Source organism: Loxodonta africana, chromosome 4, assembly GCF_030014295.1.
Source record: "Loxodonta africana isolate mLoxAfr1 chromosome 4, mLoxAfr1.hap2, whole genome shotgun sequence".
In the NCBI taxonomy this organism is placed as follows: Eukaryota; Metazoa; Chordata; class Mammalia; order Proboscidea; family Elephantidae; genus Loxodonta; species Loxodonta africana.
Window position 1 is genome coordinate 11,153,996 of NC_087345.1, and position 9,593 is coordinate 11,163,588.

Sequence of the window (9,593 nt, forward strand, 5' to 3'; positions counted from 1 at the left end):
TCTGCAACACACTCCCAAGAAGCTACTATTCACTCTTGGACTGTGACACCCTCCCCTCTGAATGTGAAGACCACAGGAGGCTCTGAGCTGGATAACACACCAAAAAGAAAAGACCACTACCTCCATTAATTTCCCCAAACCTCCACCAACAAGTCCCTCCCCGGTTCCCAATGCTGTGTGTGTGTGTGTGTCTGTGTCTGTGTCTGTGTCTGTGTGTGAGAGAGAGAGAGACAGACAGAGAGCGAGAGAGGCAGGACTGAAGAATGTATGTCAGGCAAGCAGAAAGCTCCTGGGAGTTTCCAGCGTGACCTCCACATAGGATAAATAGAGCTTAGGATTTCAGCACCCTAAATTTTTGTCAGTCCAACCCGCTGGGCAAGATAGCATCTCACAGGCTTAAATGACTATATCGTGGTACTATTTTCTAACACCTTGACACTCAGCTGTCCTCACCGAGCCTGTTGTGTGTGGGAGGGAGAAACGGGCAGACTGCCTCAAATATCTGCACTGACCGATTCCAGCTCCTCATACATGATTAAGCTACAAAGTCTCCTCAAACTCTGCACAAAAGTTAAACAAAACGCAATTCAATGCTGACACATTCCAACTACAACATAAGATTATAAGAAGTCTTAAGAAAATGATTCAGAGAAACCTAAGAATTGGTCAAGTCTTCCGGAATTCCCATAAGATCCCAAAGCTCTGGGAAAGCAACAGAAGTCTGCTTTGTGAACCAGAACTCACTCACTACCTAATTCCAGTTTTTTAATCCAAGGAAAGCTAAGAAGGACAGAAGGCAAATGAGGCCAGGGTGGCCCGGTAGCCGGGCACAGGCTTTGGTGCCAGGTGGGCCTGGGTGTGTCTCGAGGCCACCTAACTAGCTGTGAGGAGAACGGGATCAGTTACGTCTCCCTAGGCCTTGGTTTCCTGACCACACAAGGCTGCCTGGAGAATACTGACTTGGCCTCTTTGTCATGAGGATTAATAAAATAATTTATGCCAAGTGCTTGCTGAGAGCAGGCCCTTATAAAGGTCCGTATTAGTGGCACTTCTCAAGCACCCACTATCCGGGCACTTTGCCCCACTTATATCTCATCTCGTCGAGTGCTCTTGAGAATCTTCTGCGGGAAGGACAGGGGCTCAGTGTGGTGAAGAAACCTGCAGAGGTCACAAAGCTTATCTCACAGAGCAGGCTTAGAGAGTGTAGGCAGATGGAATAGGAGTGCTTAAATTAAAAAAATAAAGATCCTCTTTAGCCCACGCACAAAAAGCTGCAATGGGAGGTATCTCCAGGCAGCCAGGTGCTGGGCTGAGGGGCACTGAGTGGCCATTAAGACAGATCATTTGAAGGAAGAGGTTATTTGAGCCTCTGTTCCACAGCGAGTGCGTGGTGGGACTGCTCCCTACGGTCCCCTCTCTGGGACCCCATCTGGTCTGCAGTGACAGCCTTGGAGAAGTCAGCCTTGGAGACCTGCCCAGGTGCAGCTGTGTGCTGTAACTGAGCTACGCCATGTGGGAGCGCCCTAGTGACTGTCTCCTTGCTGTGCCCCGCTCTGCAATTCCACAGAGAGCCACGAAACCCAGAAAGGGGAAGCCTGGGAGAAGGCACAGGTTTGATGGAGCCTTGAAAATGATGTCCCGGTCCCTGCAGGATAATGTGCAGCCCACGGAGTCGAAGCCACAGGCAGGCCTCCTGGGAGCCAGGCGGCCACTCCCAGGCCTGCCAACCCCAGCTGGCCTTGTAGGGGAGCTCCTGGCAGCCACCTTCCTGCACCAAGCCACGTTCCTGTTTTTAACTGCTTCTTAAACTAAGGCCTAAGCTATTTCATAGAGTGCGCTGAGCCTCAAGAAACAACACTTGAGTTTTGGTCTCTTTAAAATCAGGCAACAAAATCAGAGGCTCCGGCCAATGCAACCAGTCTTGAGCCCCCACCCAAGAGCCTCAAGTTCACATGTTCCTGGAGGCAACGCAATTCGCTCTGCCTGGTTCAGCCTTGCAGCATCTAACAGGGGTGAGGCAACTCGCCATCTGCTCAGATCGACTCTGGCTAGGAACGAAGAATCTGAGGCACCCAAATGGGACAACAGTGTTTCAAAGCTACAAGTTCCTCAGGCAGTCACCAGCCCTAGAGGGGGTATTTGTTACCTAGCCCAGCTAGGTGCTGGGAGAGCCATCTGACAAAGATCATTTATTCTTACATTTTGTATTTATTATCCACCTTGTGTTAGACAATGTTTCAAAAATAGCTTTCCTTTTAAAAATCATAAAAGTAACATACTTACTATAGAAAACTTTAGTATAGCAAGCAGTTCACTGAAAACAACAAGTAAAAACCACCCGGGCAGTCCCGCCACCCTGAGACGTCCACGGGCAATGTGGTGATGAGCATCCCTGCGGACTCTTCCTACACGAGGCCTGCCTGTGCCCGCAAATGGATTTACACAATGGGATCAGGCCGAAGGTGTCGTTTTGCAGTCCGCTCCCTTCACTTCATAAACCATCAGGAGCCTTTACCGCCAAGCACGAGCACTGTAGTGTCGGCCTCTTCAGGGCCTCACAGTGTTGTCGTCTATCAGCGTATGTCAGTACACCAGAATCTGTTCAGCCACTCACTGATGATGGGTAGTTGCTTTTTACTTTTCAGAATTATTAAACTCTTACGTAAAAATCATACACGAAATCTTTTCCCACTTATCTGATTACATATCTGTATTTTTTTTAAATATCTTATGGAGTTTTTGGTGAACGTTTACATAGCAAGTTAGGTTCCCATTTGACAATTTCCACACAAATTGTTCAGTGACATTAGTTAAATTCTTCTCATGGTGTCAACATTCTCTTTAACGGTGTTCTGGTTGTTCCATTCCCAGTACTCTAGTTTCCCTGCCCCCTTATCTTCTCACCTTTGCTTGGGATTCAACGTTGACCTTCTGGACTCATACAGCTGGTTTTTGAGTAGACACCATTCTTAGGTGTAATGTCTTTTATTTTGTATGCCCCTCTGCTATTTCGCTAAAAGGTGATCTCTGGGGACAGTTTCGGTTGAAGGTTTAAAAAGTGCTCCAGGGCGATACGTCTCAGGGAGCCCTCTGGTCTCAACTAGTCCAGTTAGTCTGGCCTTTTTAAAGAGTTTGAGTTTTGTTTACATTTTTCTCCCATTCCATCTGAGACCATCTATTGTGACCCTGGTCAGAAGGGTCAGTGCTGGTAGCCAGGCACCATTAAATTTTTCTTGTTTCAGGGTAGATGAGGCCGTGGCTCATCTGATTATATTAAGCTAAATTCCTCACCTTTAGATGGCTGGGCCAAAGGATAGGCAAGTGTGCTTTGGAAATGCAGTGATTTCTGCTTCCACCCTCATTTCCCCACATCGAGCCCACACCTGTGTCTGTCAATCTGCTGGAGAAGGAAAACAACATGTAGTTGTTTTGTGACACACATGACAGTACTAACAAGGATGAATGTCTTTTTTTTTTTCTTTCAATTTTATTAGGATTTGTATTTCTTGTATAAATGGCCTCCTCTTGATTTTTGTCCATTTTTCTATTGGGCTATTTGTCTCCCTTACGGATTTGAAAAACTTCCACAGATTATGGAATCTGCTCATTTGTACATGTCTGCCAGTGTTGCCTGACTTTGTTATTTCTCTTTCAGTTTGTTCAAGAGGAAGAATGGCGCAGTGATTAAGAGCAGCCACGAACCAGCCTTGGAACCTGGGGTAAGTTTTACCTCTCTGAGCTGGTTTTCTCACCTGTCACCTGTGGCTAACAGTTGTACCTAACCCATGGGGTTGTTGAGAGACAATTCCTATCACGTCTACAGCAGAGTGCCTGGCACTTAGTATCAGCTAGTTTGTATTATTCATGGTGTTTTTAACAGTTTTGCTTTACCTCTTGCTTTGAAAATGTAAATTTGTTCCAATGTTGTTGTTGTTAGGTGCTGTCGAGTTGGTTCCAACTCATAGCAACCCTATGCACAACAGAACGAAACACTGCCCAGTCCTGAGCCATCCTTACAATCGTTGCTATGCTTGAGCTCATTGTTGCAGCTACTGTGTCAATCCACCTTGTTGAAGGTCTTCCTCTTTTCCGCTGACCCTGTACTCCGCCAAGCATGATGTCCTTCTCCAGGGACTCATCCCTCCTGACAACATGTCCAAAGTATGTAAGATGCAGTCTCGCCATCCTTGCCTCTAAGGAACATTCTGGCCGCGCTTCTTCCAAGACAGATTTGTTTGTTCTTTTGGAAGTCCATGGTATATTCAATATTCTTCACCAACACCACAATTCAAGGGCGTCAACGCTTCTTTGGGCTTCCTTATTCCTTGTCCAGCTTTCACATGCATATGATGCGATTGAAAATACCATGGCTTGGGTCAGGTGCACCTTAGTCTTCAGGGTGACATCTTTGCTCTTCAACACTTTGAAGAGGTCCTTTGCAGCAGATTTACCCAGTGCAATGTGTCTTTTGATTTCTTGTTCCAATAGGATGGATATATTAGAGAACAATTTGAGCATAATATGAATTTCGTGTGGTGGCACAGTGGTTAATGTGCTTGGTTGCTAACCCAAAGGTCAGTGGTTCAGAACCCACCAGTGGCTCCATGGGAGAAAGATGTGGCAATCTGCTTCCATAAAGATTTACAGGCTTGCAAACACTATGGGGCAGTTCTACTCTGTCCTATAGGGTTGTTATGAGTCGGAATCTACTCGAAGGCAACAGATTTTGGCGACAGCAACCGTTACATAGATTTACCATACAGACATGACATACATAAATAATCTCAAGAGTACAGGCAATAGTAAATGCGGTAAAATACTTAGGAAGAGTGAGTTTTGAATATTTATTACCTTGTGTGTAATATGCTAGGAGCCCTTGTGGCACAGTGGTTAAGGTACTCAGCTGCTAACCAACAGATCGGTAGTTCAAATCTACCAGCTGTTCTGCAGGAGAAAGATGTGGCAATCTGCTTCTGTAAAGATCACAACCTCGAAAACCCAATGGAGCAGTTCTACGCTGTCCTATACGGTCGCTAGGAATCAGAATCCACTCGATGACTAAAGATTTAAGAGAAAACACTAGATGATGCAGAAAACCACACCCAGTTGAATTGAGCCACATAGCGATACGCAGAACACACACGGGCACACACCTCAAACATCTCTCAGCTTGTGAGGTCACAGCCTCTGCTATGAACCACACGCAAACACATTTGGGATTACAACTTTCCGCCTGATTGCAGATAATGCTCTTTCCTCCGTTTCATGATAACACACAGCTGTAACCTTCCACCACCCACTTTACAAGCAAACCCAAGGCCTCTTTCAAGATGAGGTACTGTATTCATTGTGATATTTATATATTTCATAATCACTTAACAGCTATAAAACTGTTTTATTAAGTTCCCGTTGGTTTTGAAAATGTCTTTTTATGTTTTTCCTATCTTTTTTTTTTGGTTGCTACTTAAGTTTTTGAGTGTTGTTGTGACCCTAACCCCATCTCCCCATAAGCCCCATGGTTTTTATTGCGTGTTTTTGCATAGTGTGGTGATTTTTAGGAATGCGCATGTCATGTTATATTAGAACTGACCGCATAAAAGTTTCAACACTGCGTAGTCAAATTACACGGCTTGTGTTATACATAAAAAGGCCCTTATCCCCAAGATTATAGGTGAACATTAGGGATATTTGCCTAAACTTTCTTCATTTACTTTTTATCTTTCACATACACAAGAACACAGAGATAAGCATGGCATGATGTGCGCAGGCAGCTGGGAATGAGCTGGACCACACAAGGAAACCAGTGCGGCAGAGGGAGGTAAACACAGGATCCAATTTCTAGCAAGAATCCTTGTTGAGTATATAGAACTCTTTCAAGCTGGTAATCCTATTCCCCCCAACTGCAATGTTTTTTCTAATAATTAAAAGAATAAAAAAATCAGAAGAGGCAGGGCCAAGATGGTGGAGTAGTCAGATGCTTCTGGTGATCCTTCTTACAACAAAGACCCCCCAAAACAAGTGAAACGATTATGTTTATGACAAGCTAGGAGCTCTGAATATCAAAGGCAAAGTTAGAAAACGGACTGAGCGGCAGGGGGAGGGAGACACGGTCCAGATGTAGAGAGGAGTTACCAGACCTGAATCACCAGGATCCCTCAGGACCATTCCCGGGAACAACTGCAGCAGGGCTGGTGGTAGCATTCCGGACGCTCTTTCCTTAGGGAGAGACAGCAAGCCACACAACCTACTCACACTTCCGGAACCAGAGAAGAACAGCACTCTCAGCAAAAGCTAAGTACTTGCGTTTATTTTACCGTGCCCCCAGCCCGCAAGTCAGCTTCAGTGGCTGTTGATCTCCCTGGGCCTGAGATAGGCCCTGCTGTGTGCCCTGAGCCATTCTCCCAGCCTTGGAGAAGGAATAAATTCACAACTGGGGGAAAAGATAATCTGCTAGCTCCACTAAACTGGGGGGCTCAGGAAAGAAGCAGCTCCTGTCCAGGCATAAACGGCCCATGGACTTTGAATACCTTTCACCCCTGCATGGCCCTGTGTGGGCCCATTTCAGGAGAATAGGCCCTTGCTGGCAGACTGCAACTGTTTCAGCTGTGCGGTAGAGAGGTGGGTGTTTGCTGTTTGCCACTGCTTTGTCTATTAAACAGGGTCCTCACCTACCCACATCAGGGGCCTGAGGACTGGTGGCTCCACTCAGGTCACCCAGCCAACCATGACAGGGGTCCAAGGATAGCTGGTACCTCCCAGTCCTCACAGCCAAAAGCACTGGGTGCCCATGGTCCGTGTGCAGAGCCCACACACTTGTGCGCTCTAGGGAATAGGGATACACTTTCCTCACAGACATTAGGAGGGATGGCTGTCAGCCCCTACCTTGTTCAGAGCGTGACCCCCTGCCACAACCAGATACCTGTACCTATACTGATCACCCCTGCCCTCCTAAGACTGTAGGACAGAGCCTGTACCACACAATTGATGAACAACTACCTGGATGACGGAGCTGAAACCACAGAAGAAAAGTGGATGGACTCATAAGCTCACATACCTGATAACAGCTCTAGCCATCTGGTGACAGGACGTTAGAGCTTCAAAGGCAAAAATAATCAAGCTAGCTCACTCGAGCAGCCTACTTGGATACATCAAAACAAAACAAAGCAAGAAGCTAGGATACAGTAAGCAAACATAAAAGAAACTAATAACTTATAGATGGCTCGGAGACAACAGTCAATATCAAAACACATAAAGAAGCAGACCATGATTGTTTCAACAAGCTCTCAAAACAAAGAATCGAGGGATCTTCTGGATGAAGGTACCTCCCTGGAACTACCAGATGCAGAACACAAAAGATAAATATACAGAACTCTTCAGGACATCAGGAATGAGATCAGGAAGGAGATCAGGCAATATGCAGAACAAGTCAAGGAACACACAGATAAAGCAGTTGAAGAAATTAAAAAGGTTATTCAAGAACATAATGAAAAAATTAATAAGCTGCAAGAATCCATAGAGAGACAGCAATCAGAAATTTAGAAGGTTAACAGTAAAATTACAGAATTAGACAACCCAATAGAAAGTCAGAGGAGCAGAATTGAGGAAGTGGGAGCCAGAATTAGTGAGATTGAAGACACAACACTTGGCACCAATATATTTGAAGAAAAATCAGATAAAAGAGTTTTAAAAAATGAAGAAACCCTAGGAATCATGTGGGACTTTATCAAGAGAAATAACCTACGAGTGATTGGAGTTCCAGAACAGGGAGGGAGAACAGAAAATACAGAGAGAATTGTTGAAGATTTATTTGCAGAAAACTTCCCTGATATCGTGAAAGATGAGAAGATATCTATCCAAGATGCTCACTGAACTCCATATAAGGTAGATCTAAAAGAAAGTCACCAAGGCATATTATAATCAAACTTGCCAAAATCAAAGATTAAGAGAGAATATTAAGAGTGGCTAGGGATAAACAAAAAGTCACCTATGAAGGAGAGTCAATAAGAGTAAGTTCAGACTACTTGGCAGAAACCACACAGGCAAGAAGGCAATGGGATTACTTATATAAAGTATTGAATCATATATCACATATGGTATCATATATAAAGTCAAGAATCATGTATCATATATGATATCATATATAAAGTCAAGAATCATATATCCAGCAAAACTCGCAAATATGAAGGCGAAATTAGGACATTTCCAAATAAACAGAAGTTTAGGGAATTTGTAAAAAGCAAACCAAAACTATAAGAAATACTAAAGGGAGTTCTCTGGTTAGGAGAAAAAAAAAAAAAGCAAGCCATTATCTAACCTGTTATGGATTGAGTTGTGTCCCCCTCAAAACGTGTCAACTTGGCTAGGCCATGATTCCCAGTACTGTGTGATTGTCTGTCATTTTGTCATCTGATATGATTTTCTGGGTTATAAATCCTACCTCTATGATATCAATGAGGCAGGATTAGGGACAGTTATGTTAAAGACACAGGACTCAGTTTACAAGATTAGGTTGTATCTTGAGTCAATCTCTCTAGAGAGAAGAGAGCAGAGAGAAAGGGGATCCTTATACCATCAATAAAGGAATGCCAGGAGCAAAGCACATCCTTTGGACTGAGGGTCCCTGTGCTGAGAAGCTCCTAGACTGGGGAAGATTGATGACAAGGACCTTCCCCCAGAGCTGACAGAGAAAGCCTTCCCCTGGAGCTGGCACCCTGAATTTGGACTTCTAGCTTCCTAAACCATGAGAGAATAAATTTCTCTTTGTTAAAGCCATCCACTTGTGGTATTTGTTATAGAACACTCAATAACTAAAACGAAACCTGGGGATCGACTGCAAGATAGCTTTCCATTTTGTTTCTGTGATCATCGGTGCTTTCTCCAAGACCCAAAACATCAGTTACTCTCACTCAAGTCACCCAAAGAAGTGAAGGAGCCGGGCTCTGTCAACCATACCCTTGAATGTAGAAGCCCTGCAACACAAGAAAAAGGTAGGGGACACAGTGAGAGTTTAGCAGGCAAACTGGTGTCTAAAACCACTCGGCTCAAGCATGTTCATTTCTAAGGAGCTTGGATCACAGGACAGTGCCCTTCAAAGGGACTCAGGGTCACCTTCTGGGAAAAGGGAGCCTGGAGGAGGTGCTGAGTGACACCAGATAGCAAACTGGCGATTCAGGCATCCTATATCTTAAACAAGGGATGTGTGAAATCTATCTACTGGCAAAGAAGTCACAGAAGGAAAATGGGTGGGGAGGCGGCAGATTCTCAAATTCTTGTGTTTCATGATATACATACGTGTGGTGTATATTCCTTTGTGTGTATCAAACATTACATAATAAAACAAAACATTTAAAACTCAGGAGAAAAAGAAGGTACAAAGAGAACCCGAAGTGATTCTCAATGGTCTTCACTCTGCTCTCTGGCTCCCCTCACCCCCATGTCCTCAGGCTGGGTACTGGAGCACCTCCAGAGGGCTCTGCTTGGCCACAAAGCCCTGGCTTTCCTGGTCTACCCAGGACCTGAGCCAACCCTCATGGCTTCAACCAGGAGAGTGACCTTCAGCACCACCTTGAGTGCTCTTTGGTCTTCCCTCCACG

At 44.8% G+C, this 9,593-nt stretch overlaps 1 protein-coding gene and 1 long non-coding RNA gene across 2 annotated transcripts in view; both read right to left on the reverse strand.

Annotated features, from left to right (window-relative positions):
- Positions 1 to 9,593, reverse strand: part of SREBF2 (sterol regulatory element binding transcription factor 2) — a 69,526-nt gene that overhangs the window by 31,824 nt on the left and 28,109 nt on the right. The gene's annotated exons all lie outside the window — the stretch shown is intronic.
- Positions 3,468 to 9,593, reverse strand: part of LOC135231157 (uncharacterized) — a 28,753-nt gene continuing 22,627 nt past the window's right edge. The window contains exon 2 of the long non-coding RNA XR_010321678.1: positions 3,468 to 8,969. This is a non-coding gene — a long non-coding RNA (uncharacterized LOC135231157). The remainder of the gene's footprint in view (positions 8,970 to 9,593) is intronic.